The sequence below is a fragment of the Euprymna scolopes genome, chromosome 3 (assembly GCF_053919585.1).
Source record: "Euprymna scolopes isolate OS-2025 chromosome 3, ASM5391958v1, whole genome shotgun sequence".
NCBI classification, from domain to species: Eukaryota; Metazoa; Mollusca; class Cephalopoda; order Sepiida; family Sepiolidae; genus Euprymna; species Euprymna scolopes.
In genome coordinates, this window is record NC_136484.1 from 63,488,658 (window position 1) to 63,504,193 (window position 15,536).

The 15,536-nt window shown below is 33.5% G+C and overlaps 1 pseudogene; it reads left to right on the plus strand.

Moving 5' to 3' along the window:
- Positions 1-6,579: 6,579 nt before the first annotated feature.
- LOC145263694 (5S ribosomal RNA) lies at positions 6,580-6,695 on the plus strand (annotated as a pseudogene).
- The last annotated feature ends 8,841 nt before the right edge of the window (positions 6,696-15,536 follow it).

Sequence of the window (15,536 nt, forward strand, 5' to 3'; positions counted from 1 at the left end):
AGACTTTTCATATCTATACTTTGATAATTATGTTTCAGTTTGAAGAAATATGATATAATGAAATTATGTGATGTTCGTTCGAACCTGACCTGCATAGAATGGAAATATGTCACGAAGTTTAACAAGGTTTTTTAATATAGATCCACAGAGTAATGTGATAAGTGTTTCAGTGTGAACAGGTATGGTATAATAAATTATGGGGTTTATCTATTTTATTTTTACTTTCATCATATTTTGCTTTGGTTTTGATACCCCCAAATTCGAAGCTATCTCTTTACAACCCTTCCTTTTCATAACCTATCATACTTTCATAAATCAGAGTCCATTTTCTGTAGACTGTTTTTGAACCCAGTCAACGACGGTACTTTTGCTAGTATATATATATATATATATATATATATATATATATATATATATATATATATAAATTAAATTAAAAAGACGGGGTATAACAGTTACATAGAACTTTATTGTATCATCAGGTCAATAAGAACGAAAATGATACAATAAAGCTCAATATAACTTTTATACTCCATCTTTTTAATTAAATTTTAAATGCTCCTCTTAACTGGGTAGAGCTTCTACTATGTTAATAAGTTTGCTTCATTATACATGTTTAATTATACAAACATTATTGGCTACATATGTGCATACATGTTTCTTCAGCGATCTCTAGTTGGAGATTCTGTGTCATCCCACCAGCAGATGCAAAACTGCTTACGGCCCCAAAACACAGTATTTTATAAAAAAAAAAAAAAAAAAAAAGTGTATGAGAAAAAGCGGTTTTTTTTTTGTTTTTTGTTTTAGATTTTTTCAGTGAGGCAAAAACAAAGAAGGGGAACATCTAAAGGGAGAGAAGTGGGCGAGAAAGGAACAGGTAGAAATATGTTGGGAGGGAAAGAATGGAGGAGTCATGTATGCACAGATGTAGCCAATAATGTTTGTATAATCAAACATATTATAAACACTCTCTGTTCATTCATCAAGCGCTCTTTTAATAAATACAGAAATTTCAGTTGGTTTACATCTGGGAAACAAAACCTGTACAACCATTATTCATATACGATTATATAAAAAGAGACTGTGTGTGTGTTCGTTCCCTACGAACTCCGAAATTTCCGGGTCGATTTTTATGAAATTTCACACAAATGTGGCAGTTTTGTTAGGTTTTGTATTAGAATATCTTCGTTTAGTATCAATAATTGATTATCTAAAAATATCTGATGAAAGAAAGAACAGGCGATTTTGACAATATATATATATATATATATATATATATATATATATATATATATATATATATATATATATATCGTCAATGATATACAATGAAACTTTGTCTCTGTGTGCGAATTCGTTCCCTATGGACTCCGAAACGGCAAGGCCGATTTTTATGAAATTTCACACAAATGTACTTTATATATCTGGCAGTGTTCTTAGAAATATTTTGTATTGGAATGTCTTTGATAAGTATCAATAATTGGTTATTGAAAAAAATCTGATGAAAGAAAGAACAGGTACGTGTATTTGAGAAATTTTATTACTACACAAGCAGAAAGGCCTGGCAGAAAAAATCAACAGTAAGTTCTTTGCTATGACAGAGATGTATTCAAAATAAAAGTTTATATTTAAAGCACAATTGCACCATGGTACTTGACTTTTTCATTTTGACTTCGGGCCGGATCAAAGTGTAGTATCTGTTCTGCAGATGCTGCACTTAAGATAATTTGTACCAGTCAATGGAGGGGAAACCCTCTATACTGGGACAATTATTATTTTTGGTAACCAGAGTGCCTCCTTTTTGCCTACTTTTAGGGGAGCTGGTTTTTACCCCACATTAAAAACGGCCTTGTGCCTAATTTGCTTTGGTGGGGAAGCAAATAAATACATTAAATTCAAGCAATTATCACAGCACAAACAAAAAGCCAGTCATATAAAATCAACTGTAGATTCTTTGATATGACAGGGGTGCGTTTGAAATGAATGTTTCTGTTTAGAGCACCATTGAACTGTAATACTTGACTTTTACATTTTATACTTTACTTCAAACCATTATATATAAAAATATTTTTATGAAATCAACAGTAGGTTCCCTACAGTGCAATGTAGACTACAATGTATTGTGGAATAAGTCACTGCAGGGAGGCACGTGAAGATTCCTCCTGGTGCACCGCGATGGGTCCCCAACTAGAGGAGGCAATCAATCGATTTGATTGAAAAATGAGCGATTTCACCGATTTTGATATCAATAAAATTATGGGAGTGTGGAACACTCGTTGATCATGATTTAATTTCAGGAAACGTTGGGTCTCTCTGCTAGTATATATATAAATATATATATATATATATTTATATATATATGAAGGGTTGTAAAGAGATAGCTATCTATATATATATATATATATATATATATATATATATATATATATATATATATATATTATGGCAGTATAGCTTAGTTTCCTAGAAGCACATCCACTGAAACAACATGTGTCTACCAAAAAGTGCTCAATAAGTTAATAGAGCAGGTATACTAAATTATTCTCCTCTAGACCAACCCTCAACCCCTATTCCAAATGAAATACTTTTCTGTGTCACCCTCCCTAATGTAAGAAAAGATTCCATTTTTGTAGGTGATATAAGGGAATGATTTTGTATCTTGAGTTGTGTTTTCGAGGGAAATTCTTGGCCTGCAGATGTAGTCTCCCCAATAACGGGTGATTACAGAAAATGTATGCACATATGTAGCCATCAATGTTTGTATATCACCTTTTATTTATACCCATCCTTTAATTCATGAAGCTCGATGTAACTACAGGACACATACAAAAAAATTAAATAATGACGTAACTAAAAGAAAACATAATGGCAACGGATTTTTAATCATGCCCATATTACTTTATATTCTTTTAAACTTGATGAGTTCTTTTTCTTCTAATGAGTTAAGGGCGGAATAAATTTTTAAAATTGGCATAATAATTACATGAATGTTTCTGTACTACGAAACAGGTGCTTTTCAGAATTGCTTAAGGAAAGATGGGCAACATCTTGGAATACCTTTTGTCATATATATATATATATATATATATATATATATATATATATATATATATATATATATATATATATATATATATAGTAATCCACATGCAGTACTGTTTCGCTGATTCACAGCTCATCAGTGCAGCTAGACAAGCAACTACCTCAAGCCAGGATCGAGATCCAACCGCCCAAACGACAATCGGAGCTTCTAATTATTGAGCTATTTTGCTGCTGCTATGCGGGCAGTGAATTAACAATGTTTTGACATTGTCCAAATACCTAAGCTCAATTTGTTTTTACAAAGATATATATATATATATATATATATATATATATATATATATATATATATATAATACTTAAAATAATGAATAATAAACTGAGTAAATTGTTTCAATCCTACACGTGCTAAAATAAGTTTATCTATTGATTTGACACTTACCATCGAGGTACGCCGAAATTAACACTAAAATAAAAAATTAGTGTCAAATAAAGCTCGGGCAGGAGTTTGTTGGAGAGAAATTCGGCCATTGATTAATGCAAATATGACATCGTGAAGGGGGTAATAATAACGAACTGCTTGATTTGGTAACTAGAGTGAATACTACTTAGATATAAAAAAACAATTACTCACAAAAGTTCAATAAGCCTGATGATTTCCTGTGAAAATTAAACATGAAGGCCTCTGTATAGTTTGCTTGCCATACTTATGGCTATGTATATATAATATTGTTGGAATTTACTGCAGACAACATATTACTATCATGCTGCTTTTGTTTGGTTAGCATTAACGTTTGCATGAGTTAAACTTTAACTGTTAAACCATTAAATAAACGGTCGATTAAGTACATGGGGCTGAGAATAAACAAATAAACCATGAAGTGAAAACTAAGAATCCTGTTCTCGTCTCATTTTTCATTCTGTGGTTTTTTATGTTTATTCCCAGCCACATGGATTAAGTCAACCGGTTATGTAATGATATTACCAGTGCAAATACCTGAATCAACAACAGCTAAAACGCATTCTGATGCATAATGTACTTATAAATTCTAATGTTGAATATGTAAAAAGTTCCTAATATTTGCTTGGTGCAATTCTAAGGCGATTATCGTAAAATCGCTAATAAAAACGTAAATAAAAAATTATAGCAAATCTTTGAGGTTCGAATTATTTGTACAAATTCAGCTTTCTCTATCCGTTTGGCCTGTTTGTTAAGCGATCAAAGGTGATAAACGCATAAGTGGTTTCACGTGAGGAGACAGCTTTAAATCCTGCGCAAGTCTAATTTTTGACTTTGTTATTTTCTTTATTCCATCCCAGCGTATGAACTAATGTAACGTGGTCGTTACATTCTAACACGAATCTGACGTTGTGCATGAAAGTTTGGCAAAGAAACAAAGGAAAAAAATTCGACACGAGTTTTTTTTTTTTTTTTTTCAGTGAAAAGAAAAGGCATTTATTACCGGTCGTTTCCACACTAAGCCGTCTGGCACATAGTTTATGATTAGTCGTCATTTCCCACGTAAGCAACAAGCATTTCAGCAAGCTCTTAATATTCACTTTTTAAATGTCCTATTTTTATAAATCATAGTTTCAAAATTCTACTTCACTAAAATTTGTTAATGAATTTTAAAACGTATAAGCATTAAAAAAAATTCTGTTTTCACAAAGTCCAAAACACGAAATAATTTCTTGTATTATTTAGATCATTCAAACTATTGTTCTCATCTTCAGTGTTATTTTCACAACGTTCCGGTCGATGTAACCTCCGACCTTCTTCAAACATTTTTTGTTGAACTCGGAAACCTTTACATAATTTTAAACAGAACTACAAGGACCTGAAGATAATGTAAAATTTAGTTCTAAATGACATTCTTCTTGAAGTTGAAGGCTCAATCCTCAGTGCAGGCGATAATAAGAATACAGTTGCGAATTACTTAAGGTTTCTACCCGGTCATGGTTGACAAAACGAAAGCATGCTGTTCCTGTGGGTTAAATAATGGGGTGTGATCGAAATTTTATACAGATTTCTGATTTCGGCAGAAACGAGTTTATAATGAATTCGACAAGATACACTTGAAGAGATTAGAGGTTACATCGGCCGAAACGTTGTGAGAATAACACTCAAGATGAGAGCAGTAGTCGGAATAATTCAAATTATCAATCTTCATCTCTAAAATTCAGAAACATAAATAATTTCTTATTTTTGAACTTTTATGCCAATAAAACATCGTTCTTATTTCTTGTCTTTTCTTAATATATATATATTTTTTTTTCAATTAAGAAGACCAAGATATAAAACTAAAATGCAAAAACAAAATGGCTTCTCGGTTGTGTTCAATTTCTCCTTTCTCTCCGTTTCAGTCCCACTGCCATAGATTAATATTTTGACTCTGATAGCAATTTTGTTCGCCCCGAAACTCTGTTCCAATCTAATCTCTTGATTTTTCAGATGTCAAATTTGTTTGCTTTATGTCCTCTTATCAACTATAATCCCGAAGAATTGTTGGAATAACTCACAGCATCTGCTGCTCAAAACGAAACCTTAACCAATGCATGTGATGGATTAAGCGGGGGAGGGGGAGAGACTTTGCAGAAAATAGAAAAACAAATACTATAGAACGAACTTGGATACCTTATACTGACCGGTTACAATAAGAAACAAGCACTTTTTTTTTCATTCTGGCACTGATAAGTGTTTGTACAGATATTGATAGCCAATACAGATAAGACTGATTGTTAATATTTCATTCTCTCATGAAATAGATATATAAACAAAAAACGAGAAATGTGGAAGAAAATGCTTACATGAAATATGAGTTTCCTTTATCTATTTTTACGGCATATCACATCTTTTTGGGTTATAACATGTATAATATAAATCTCACCTGTCTATTTAAATGTATGTATGTATGTATGTATGTATGTATGTATGTATGTATCGCAAAAACTTTTGACAAAGGCGACGGATAATAACAACATTGGTATCATTTTGAAGCACTGCATCTCGGACAATAAATATTGAAAAATTGGCCAAAATCATTAATTCCTTCACCTTAAACTCGGCCGTTTTGAACAAGGAGGGGTCGATTTTTTTTTTGATTTTTTTTTTTTTTTTTTGCCGACATTTAAGTAAGTCACCGTTGGATAGACTTCAGTTAATTTCAACGCTTTTGACTTCCGGTCACGTCCTAGAGACATCGGCTAAGACGTCAGATTTTTTTTCACTTTCTTTCCCACCTTCGCATCACGGGGTTCGAGCCTGCCTGTCTGCCTGCCACCACTTTTTTTAACACCTCTCTTCACCCTGGCTGCCTACTATTGTTTTGATTCCCTCCCCACACTACTCCTATTTTTTTTTCAACTCCTCTCTCCATATTCACGCCTACCCATTACCACTTTTTTGTTTTGGCTCAACACACATCTCCAAACACACAAGCAACGCCAAGCACCCAGGCTAGTAACATATAGAACTACAATACTTATTATTAATGACTAATTAATAATATTAATTAATCATTAATGATTAATCTATATATATACGGCATAATCACGTTGACACACAGGTTCCCATCAGATCACCGAAGTTAAGCAACGTTGAGCCTGATTACTAAAATGGGTAACCAATTTGGGAAGTCCAGGTGCTATATGTAGGAGGACGTTGACACCTCCCTGCAAAAAGTTGCAAAAACCTAATGTCGTCATCTCCCCTAACGGGGATATACATGCGACTGGGGACTGCTTGTGAATTTAATACTCCCATGAAACTTCCGGTTAAATCCTGAATAGGGTTGGTGCTGACTGCACACACACACATTAATCTATGCATTAATAAAATTATGTGATAATATAATGGGATTATGTTTCTGAATATTTTAAATAAGTTGGGTTTATTCGTATTATTTGAATTCTCAGTGTGTGTGACAAAAAAATAAAAGTGCGAATTACTTACGACCTCTATCCAGTCATGGCAGATGGAACCAGTGCATGCTATCCTTGTGAAGTACATAAAGGGTTCCAATCGTAATTCTGTCTAATTTATCGAGTTCGACAAGAACATTCCTGATTTCCGCAAGATACACCTGAAGAAGGTTTGAGGTAACCGAAACGTTCTGAAGATGACATTAAAGATGAGAATAGTAGTTTGAAGAATCCAAATAATACCAATGTAATGGAATGCGTGCAAAATAGGAAACTTTGCTGGTTAGTTATACTGAAAGGATGGACGAAAGCATTTGCATTTTTATTTTATTTTATTTGTTGTTATTTTTAAAAAAGGAATCACCGCTTATCAAGGTCCGAAGACTACTCGAGAGTAAGGATTAATGACTGTAAGGTTGACACTGAGACAACAGCCAAAACTTGTTGACATTCGACTAGAAGATGACCATGTTGTAGTCAGCTGGAAAGTATTCTAGTGGAACCGAGTTCCACAGGCAGGTTAATAGATATAGAACAGTGGAGGCAACAGTGTCAGTTGGCAAGGGAATGCAAACATGGGATGAATAGATAAGGGTGGATTTGAGAGAAATAGGGATAAATAAAGACCTGGTCAGAGGTAGGTTGGTTTCGAAATCAATTTCTTAAAGCTGTTTTACATATTTAAAACGGATGTTAAGTCAAATATTATGATGACGACGACTGTATGTGTGTGTGTGTGTGTGTGTGTGCATTTCTTGCATTAATGTGACTTTCCTAATTAAACGTTGAATTATTATTTTTTTTTACTAGTAATTGATTATTGATCGAAATAAAATCATTGCAAAAGTTTTTGCTGGATTTTAGAAGTGATATTTAAAACCATTATAATTTATTTTATGCCTATAGTTATTACTTAATCATATCACCATGATGAATTTATAACGATTTTTAATCAACAGAAAGGGGGTCATCTTTCTTCATGATAACGCCCGTTCTCACAGAGCATTGCTGACCAAAAATCTGGGTAATATTTTTGGGGAAAATCTTGCCATCCTGCATAGTATCCTGGTCTAGCTCCCTCAGATTATCACTTATTTCCAGGATTACAAAACCATTTAGATCAGGCATGTACAACTCGAAGTTTCCTTAGGGCCATAGGAGTCAGTTCGTATTGTCATGCGGGCCACAAAAGTTGAATACGACCAGGTCAGACCGAAAGATAACTTAATATTTTTTACCAGTCTTTTTAAAGCTTATTACTAGCTGGAAAAATGCATTTTGAACCTTTATTTTTTAAAAATAAAACCAGCAAAGATGAAAGTTTTAATAATAAAGAAAGTTTGAAAGCAAAATATACTTTAACTTTTTGAAAAGCTGTTAAAATAAATTGAAACAAATTTTATCACTAAATTCAAAAGTCAAGTTAAAACTTTAAAAATCTAAATAAATTTAAAAAAAAATGCTTATGTGACAAATCTTAATGATCAATAATATGCTGTATGCTTAATTTACAAAAAAAAATGTAATGAAATTCATCTTCATTAAATTAAAAAAAATCATTTTCTTTTATAGACAAATTCAAAAAAATAGTTTTTACCGCATTTTAAAGGGAGATAATCCTTAAAATTCAATATAACTGTCTGACTTCCATTTTAAATAAATGATTCAGCGAGATAGACACACATGTATATTAGCAGAATACCCGGAGTAACCCAGGATTGAATGAGATACATGCAAATGTATGCTAGCAGAATACACGGGCGCCTGGGATTGAATGTGATAGATGCAAATATATTCTAGCAGAATACCTGGCATTGTCTGGGATTGAATGAGGTTGATTGAAATATATACTAGCAGAATTCCTTGCGTTGCCCAGGATTTAAGGAGATTGATGGAGATATATACTAGCAGAATACCCGGCGTTGCCCTGGATTGAATAATGTAGGTTAGAATATATACTAGCAAAATATCCAACATCGCTTTAGATGGAATGAGATACGTGGAAATATATATTAGCAGAATACCCTGCATCGCTCTGGATTGAATGAGATAGGTGGAAATATATAGAAGCAGAATACCAGGCATCGCCCGAGATTTTATGAGACAGGTTCAAATAAATACTAACAGAATACCTGGCATCGCCTGGGATTGAATAAGATAGGTACAAATACAGAATAGACCAATACTTGGCGTCACTCGGGATTGTATAAGATGGCTGCACATATTCACTAGCAGAATACCCGGCATTGCTCAAGATTGAATGAGATTGGTGAGAAAATATACTAGCAATATCCCCGGCGTCGCTCGGGATTGAAGGATATTGATGGAAATATCTATTAGCAGAATTCCTGGTATTGCCCCGTATTGAATGAGATGGGGGCAAATTTATACTAGCAGAATAATTAGCGTCACTCTGGATTAAATGAGGGTGGTAAAAGATAAAGTTTGTACCAGAAATTGCTTAAATAATTTTCTGTTGCAAAATTACTTTATTTGTGAATCGATTCCGGATATGGCTAAAACCGTTTACGATCTCCAAATTAGATTAATACATATATATTTTTGGTTTACTATGAAAGTTTCCTAGGCCAGTTTCCATAGGGGGGGGGGAGGGGTGATCTATATTTTTAAAAACTTTTTATGTTATCATCCGAGCATGATGTGAGTGTCGGAGAGGTGGGTAGAAAGAAGCATGATTATGTTAATTATAAGTTCTCTTTTGAGGGTTCGCTTCATTATAAATTCTCTTTTGGGGGTTGGGTTGGATAGAGTAATGTCCGTTTTGGGGTCTAAACATATGTGAAATTGTTTCATATATGTATTTAAATTACCCGTCTTGGTGTAGGTAAAATTATTTTAAATGTGTGTTGTATATTCACCGTCCTTGCAAAGGTAAAATTATTTCATATACATGCTGTAAATTATCTACCCTACCTTGGACATGGATCTAACTTAATAACTCGATTTGAACCTAAAACAATAAATGACAAGGGGTCATAATAGGGGTCAAAGTTTAAAAAATTGACCATTTTTTTGTTTTTTGTTTTTTTGCTCAGCATACACCTCAAAACACCCGGGCAACGCCGGGCTGAAATGCTAGCATATCTATAAAAGTGAACGTGTTTGTGTGTGTATGTGTGTGTGTCTGTGTACATTTCCCTACGCAATAACTCTGTCAATGTTCAGTCTACAGACTCGAAATTTAATATGCAGGGTACTGAGATTTGGGACATCTTTGTAATCCGTTTTCGGCCAGAAATTTGCCTGTTAAGAGGTCAAAGTTCATCGATTTGACCGTTGAGAACTCTACCAAACTCCTCCCACAATTTTGGGTCTAAATACTTTAAATTTTAGATATAAGTTACTTGGACATGGATCAAACTTTTTAATTTGATTTGAGCCCTACACAATAAATGTTAAGCGGTCAAAATTGGGGTCAAATTAAAAAAAGAATTTGACGACTTCGGTCTCTACCAAATTACTCAGCCAATTTTTGGTCTAAAAATTTGAAATTTTACATAAAGGGTATGCAGAAATGCAGCAAGCTTTTTAATCAGTGTTTGGGCTAAGAAGTCCAAGTTGAAAGAGTTGACCTTTGCAAAACTCCTCCGCCAATTTTGAATCTAAGCACTTGAAATTTTAGATGTACGTTACCTTAACATGAGTCAAACTTTTAATATATATATATGCACATAAAGTTATGAACAGTACATAATGCCTTAGCAAAGCCAGGTTGAACTGCTAGTTTATATATAAAAATATATCTCTATATCTACTTTTATATTAAAGGCACTTTGTGTGTGCTTGTGTGCGAGTTCATTCCCTATGGACTTCAAAAGTGTTGGACCAATTTTTTTAAATTTTACGCAAATGTAATCTATATGTCTAAAGATGTTCTTAGATAGGTTTTGTATTGGAATATCTCCAAAACATATCGAAAATCGATAATCGAAAAAATCCGATTGAAGTATGAACAGTTTGATTTTGACCAAAGTTAACGTGCTAATACAGCCCAACATCACAAGTGCATTTGATTAGTTTCTCATCGCACAAGTAGAATGGACTGTCGTATAAAATCAACAGTAGATTCTTTGATAAGATGGGTGCATTCGAAATGAATGTTTCTGTTTAAAACACAATTGAACCATGATATTTGACTTGTGCTTTTTAAATTTTAACAGAAACCATTATATAAAAATAATTTCAGAAAATCAACAGTAGGTTCTCTACAGTGCAATGCAGATTACAATGTTTTGCTGACTAAGTCACTGCGGAGAGACATGGGAAGCTTCATCCCAGAGCAGGTAATCAATCGATTTGATTAAAAAATGAGTGATTTCACCGATTTCAATGACGATAAAAGCGCTTCACACTATTGGGACGAAATTTCGGAAATCGTAATACTGAATTTCACATGAAAACAATGGTATAAATTTAGGAAAACTCGTCCCGGGAAAACTCGTCTCCGGGAAACTCGACCCCGGAAAACTCGTCCCTTTTCACTAGGTAGGAAAACTGGTCCCTTATTGAATAAATATCGATTGAAAACACATTTTATGATCGTTCTTGAATGAGATATTGTTTTTTAAAATAGACTATAGCCCCATAATATTTTTTAAAAATATTTTTACTTGTTTAATGTTTTTTGTTTTTGTTTTTTTTTTAAATAAAATCGATTTTCTAAGTGTCCGTTTTCTACCTAACTGGTTAAGTTCTTAGTGGTTTCACTTCTTTTAAAGCGTTTATTATGTTCATAAACGAGACCGCATTTTTTTTTTAATATTAATATAAAAAAAATTACTTATTTACTGTTGTTTATAAAAGGGTAAAATCGATTTTTCTACGTCGCCGACTATGTTGTTTAATTTATTTGGAATCGTTTATTCGGTAAAGAAAAAAAAACACAGAAAACAAACAAAAAACATGTCAAGTGTTACGTGAGAACGAGAAATAATGTCCGGTATATCACATCTTAGGGGTCTTGATAATCGCTAAAAAAATAGAAAATTAAAGAAATTACTGAGGGAGATTTGGTTTTAAAAAGAAAATAATAAATTTTAATATTTTTTTAAAATATAATTTAGAGAGAGTATGGAACATTAATTGACTACCATTCAATCCCGGGTTATGTCAGGTCTCCTTGCTAGTTCATACTAACTTATTTCTCTGCCTGCTAATTTGCTTTATTCGTTTGTTTGTTTTCATTTTCTTATCATTTTGCTTTTGCTTAGGTTGAGGTATTCTACCGGATGCCAAACATTCTCCCATTAGTTAAGTTACTCCAACCGAGATATCTTTTTAAGATTCTAACTGTCTTTTTAAGTGCAATTGTTTGTATTTCTCTTGCACTTGGTTCACCAGGTATATTCGCCAGATAGCTTTTGAAATTCTATTTTCATTAACCCGGTTGCTCCTATAATGACTGGATGTGAGGATGGAACCCGCTGTCTTCTGATAGAAATCACAGGATCATGTTTCCATCAGTCCCCTTCAGCAAATATAGAAATAAACTATTCAAATAAAGAGTCTAATTTTTTCTAATTGCCACATTTTTACAAAGACCAAAATTTCAAATCTGAAATTTGATTGAAGCAGCTTATTTACATTAAAAGCAAGAATATTAGGCAAATATCACATTGTTTCAACAAGATGATTTGGGAGTTTGTTAGAGTGGAATGCAACACTTTTTTCCGTAGAGGCAACTTAACAACTTTCAAAATAGCGTTCATCACATTTTGTATTTGAACAAGTAATTCAGCGAAACAATTATTTACACAAAAGATAAAATCATGTTTGCATTTCGTTTAAATGAATTATAAAAAAACGATTATAAGTTGATTAGAAATTCATCTAATTAACTCTTTTGCTCGAAAGATACGTTTAGATAATCCAAATGAATAAAATCTCATTTGGATTATTCTGTCGTTAAGACATTCATCAAAGCTGTGCTCCAAATAACTTTTTTCAAATCGTTTAATGCTATCTCTGTATCATATCCTGTTATTTAGATGCGTATCCCATGCTTGATATATTTATTTTATTTGTGGAACTAATTAATTTAGAAAATTTATTTAATTACATTATGATCACTTAAGAACATGTATTTTTTTTGTTTTTGTTTTTTTGTAAATATTAACTTAAGAATTAACCAAAAACAACAAAAACAAAAAGGATCCCATCTTTTAGCTTAATTAGAGCGTTTATTTTGAACTAGCCTGGGTGCTCGACGTTTGGAGATATGTGTTGAGCAAAAATAATTTTTTTAAAAAGTGGTAGTAGGCAGGCAGGCTCAAACCCGTACCACAAAGGTGGAAAAGAATGTGAAAAAAAACAAAAAAAAACGTGATGTCTTTGCCATTGCGTCCATCGCTAAACCGAAAGTGGCAAAGGTTTAAATTAAGGCTAGTTAATCGAATAGAGGGGATGACTTTCAAAGATATCAGCAAAAAAAGTGATCCCTTCTTGTAGAAAAGTGCCCAGTTGAGGGTGAAGGAATTAATGTTTTAAGCCAATTTTTTTTATATTTGTCGTCCGAAGGGTCGAGCTTCAAAATGATTTCAATCTCGTGAAAATCCATTGCCTCTGTCGAAAGTTTTAGGCAGACATGATGGCAGGAACTCGTTTTCGAGTATTGCCATTACTTAATATATCTCTGGCTCAAATAACGCAAATATGAACGCAACTAGCAGCACGTGTCAGATGATTACCTCTATGAACCTTCTATAGTCCAGCATATCCACTGATGACCAGGTCCAAGCTGTGGTGCCCTGAACACTTACCAGGCCGGACCCTGGAAGTTCCTGAGACTTTATTGCCATTCACGCCCATATCTGCATCAGTCCTCATTGAATATCCATTTGTCGTTTCAGGCTACAGCCAGCCTTTTTGCTATCGAGATACACACTGATTGCAAAGTGTGTATTCCATTACATATCAAGTAATGCCTGTGCTTGAAGCTTTTTTTAGTGAGGAAAGACTTTGCACTGAGACAATCCCACTCTCTAAACAACTGCCACATTGAACTAAAAAGAAGAGCAAGTCAACATCATTGGAAGCAGCAGTCGCCGCAGGTTAATATCAGAGTTTTCCTTCTCCTAGAGAGGTTGCCTTCACCACGGCTTACGGGAGCCCTCTCCACCCACCATGCCATTTGATCCATGACTGGACTTAGGCTGCTGGGCTCCACATGCCGGTGGGTCATATACGCCGCAGCTGACAGAGCCTAAGCTGTACATGGGGTTGATTTGTCTGGGAGAAGCACAGTATGACACTAAGACATCTGTGTGCTTTTAACACACGTCCACACCAAACCTTGACCAACTTTAGGCAGACATACAAACATACATACATACATACATTTAAACAGACAAGTGAGATTTATATTATAGAAGATTACCATTTTTGCCAAGAATGCTGGGTATCTGAAGGAGATTGGTTACAAAAGTTGAAACATTCAAGCCATAATTGATCAGTCTGTCACAATTGAGTTTGAAGTAGTATTTTCATCTTTTAATGTACAACTTGAATAGTTGAATCTTAAGAATGAATATAGTTCGTTGGTATTATCTATATAATATTTTGCTTGTTCCTTCCATAGTTAGTCCATGTGTTGTGACTTGAAAAAGGCTAAATAGAGTTTTTGAAAGCCAAACTGCTTAAAAAAAAAAGGCAAAATTCTTGAAATTTGGCTTTAAAAAGGCCAATCTCTCAACCCTAGACAAGAATATGAGACTGACCTTCCTTTGATGAAGCCTCGTTTTCGAATATCATTATAATAATATATGATCATTATTGTAATGTTGTGAGAAAGGAACTCATTGTAATTTCGATGCGCAATGGTTAATAAAGATGTTAGCGAAACGTTATGCAAAAAAAAAATTAATTTGTTTGTTTTTGTTTTACAGCATATCAACCACTTTTGGGTCATTCAATGCCATAACATTAATTGTAATGTGTTAGATGTTGGTTAATTGTTTTTGATTTTTCTTGTGGAATCTTTGTTTGTATTATCTTGTATATTTTAATCTCCTTTCAAGAATTCAAGAATTTTTTTCTGGGTCGATATTGTTAAATATTTCCCTTAGACCATTCTCTTGGAAATGCTTTATTCGGGCCCGTTTAAAGTCCACACAGGCCGTCAGTATATGATGTATTCTGTGGGGCACTTGACACGTTATGCAATTAAGCACCTCTTCTCTTTAAAGTGAGTGAGTGACATGAGTGTGATCTATTTGTAGTCTAGTCATTACTACCTCTTCTTTTCTTGACAGTTTTTTGTATCTCTTATTCCGATATTTGGTGTTATTTTGAATAGTTTATTCTCTGTGCATGAATTCCAATGTTTTTGCCAATTTCTTTTTATATATATACTAGCAGGGGTGCCCGGCGTTGCCCAGTTGTTTGTAGGTGTATGCTGAGCAAAAAAAAAACGGTCATTTTTTTTTTTACTTTGACCACTATTATGACCACTTAACATTTATTGTATTGGGCTCAAATCAAGTTATTAAGTTAGATCCATGTCCAAGGAACCTATATCTAAAATGTCAAGTGTTTGGCCCCCAAATTATCGGAGG